Here is a 1,924-nt window from a genome sequence, read left to right as displayed (position 1 = left end):
TAAGTAGGCAATACACATTAACTGAATGAATGAAAACTATGATGATTTGGGGAGGAGGACAAGGCTGAAGCAGATGGAGAAATTTGTGAGCGACAGAGCTGAAAAGGGCCGTGTAATGTTTGTGATTAGATGGGAAATAGGTAGAAAGTGCTTTCTAGACCTTTTCTTCAGTGTTTTATAGTTTAAAGTATATAGATCTTTAACTTAAAATTAATCAGTTTTTACATATTGTGTGTATAGACACAGCACACACACACTATACACACACACACACACACCCACCGACACACGCACATGTCAGAAGAGAAATTGTTTTTTTTTTCAGAGATTTATTCATCAGTTTAATAAACTCCAAAAAAAAAAAATCAACGTGATTTCATGCATTCAGAGACATATTTCCTGCTTAAGTGGAAAATTGTGCGGATGGCTCCTGAAAGACCTTCATTAACAGCTTTACAGTGAACTTCATAGTTTAGAAGTCTGGGCCTTCTTTCTTCAGCTTGCTGTAGTCCACATTCACTGAGTAGAACTTATATTGGTCATTGGGACCCAGTTTGTTCCAAGGCTCAGGGTTATTCTTCTGTCTCAGCTGACATCTGGATTGAACAATGCCAAGCGCATCACATACAGCGCTGCTCCAGTGCCCCCTGCTCCAATAAACACGAAGAGAGGAATCAAGCTGGGATGCTTCTTGGCTTGTCCGAGGATCTGGCGGAGCATGTTTGCGGCACAGGCCTACCTACACAGAGACAGAAAATTAGGACACACACTAAGCTTCTTCTGCAACCTGGCTGAGCGGACGTCCAAAGTCACCCAGCCAGAAGAGAAATTTTAAGAGTCATTTTTCTACTTTGGATATCAAACTCAGGTCATCAGAGTTGGTGGCACATGCCTATATGCATTGAGCTATCTTACAAATCCTTATTTTGTGATTATTTCCAAGTTGTTTTTTTGTAATGATACTCATTGTTTCTTATTATTTATTTATTTATTTATTTATTCATCATTCAGTTTTAAATCTTGATCACAGGCCCTCCTCCAAATCCTCCTTAATACAGCCCCTCCGCTACCTGCTCACGTTCTTTTCTGAGAAGAGTAGTGTGCCTCCCACGCCCTGTTTATCATCCCACCCTGGCACATCAAGTCACTGCATGTGCACCCTCTCCCATGGAAGCCAGACAAGGCAGCCCAGTTAGGGGAACAGGATCCACAGGCAACAGAGTCAGGGGCAATCACTGCTCCAGTTGTTGGGGTACCTGCATGAAGACCAAGCTGCACATATGCTACATGGAGAGCCTAAGTCTAGCCCATGTATGCTCTTTGGTTGGTGGTTCAGCCTCTGGTAGCCACCAAGAGTCCAAGTTAGTTGACTATGTTGGTCTTATTGTGGAGTTCCTATCCCATCCAGGGCTCTCAATCATTCCGCCAACTTTTTTTCAAGACTCCATCTAATATTTGGTTATGGATCTCTGCATCGGTTTCCATCACAGCCTCTCAGAGACTCTTGTCTGCAAGCGTAACAGAGTATTAAATAGTGTCAGGGGTAGGTGCTTTCTTGCCCATGGGATGGGTTTCAAGTTAGGCCACTTATTGGTTGGCCATTCCCTCAGACTCTGCTCCATCTTTGTCCCTGCATTTCTTGTAGGCAGGACACATTTTGGGTCAAAAGTTTTATGGATGGGTTGCTGTCCTTATATCCCTACTCTGGGAGTCCTGGCAGCTACAGAATGTGGCCTCAGGCTCCATATCTCCCACTGCTAGGAGTCTCAGCTAGAGTCATCTCCATAGACTCCCTGGAGCCTCCCCCATCCATCCTGGGTCTCTGGCATGTCCTAGAGATGTAAATTTTTGTATTTTGAGATGAGCTTTCTCTGTGTAGCTTTGGCTCTCCCAGAACTCATTCTATAGCTAGGTTAGCTATACT

The 1,924-nt window shown here is 43.7% G+C and overlaps 1 pseudogene; it reads right to left on the bottom strand.

Annotated features, from left to right (window-relative positions):
- Positions 1–325: 325 nt before the first annotated feature.
- On the bottom strand, positions 326–820 carry LOC114635712 (annotated as a pseudogene).
- Positions 821–1,924: the final 1,104 nt, after the last annotated feature.

This window comes from Grammomys surdaster, unplaced genomic scaffold (genome assembly GCF_004785775.1).
Source record: "Grammomys surdaster isolate TR1022 unplaced genomic scaffold, NIH_TR_1.0 116660, whole genome shotgun sequence".
Classification (NCBI taxonomy): Eukaryota; Metazoa; Chordata; class Mammalia; order Rodentia; family Muridae; genus Grammomys; species Grammomys surdaster.
This window is presented reverse-complemented; position numbering and strand designations above follow the sequence as displayed.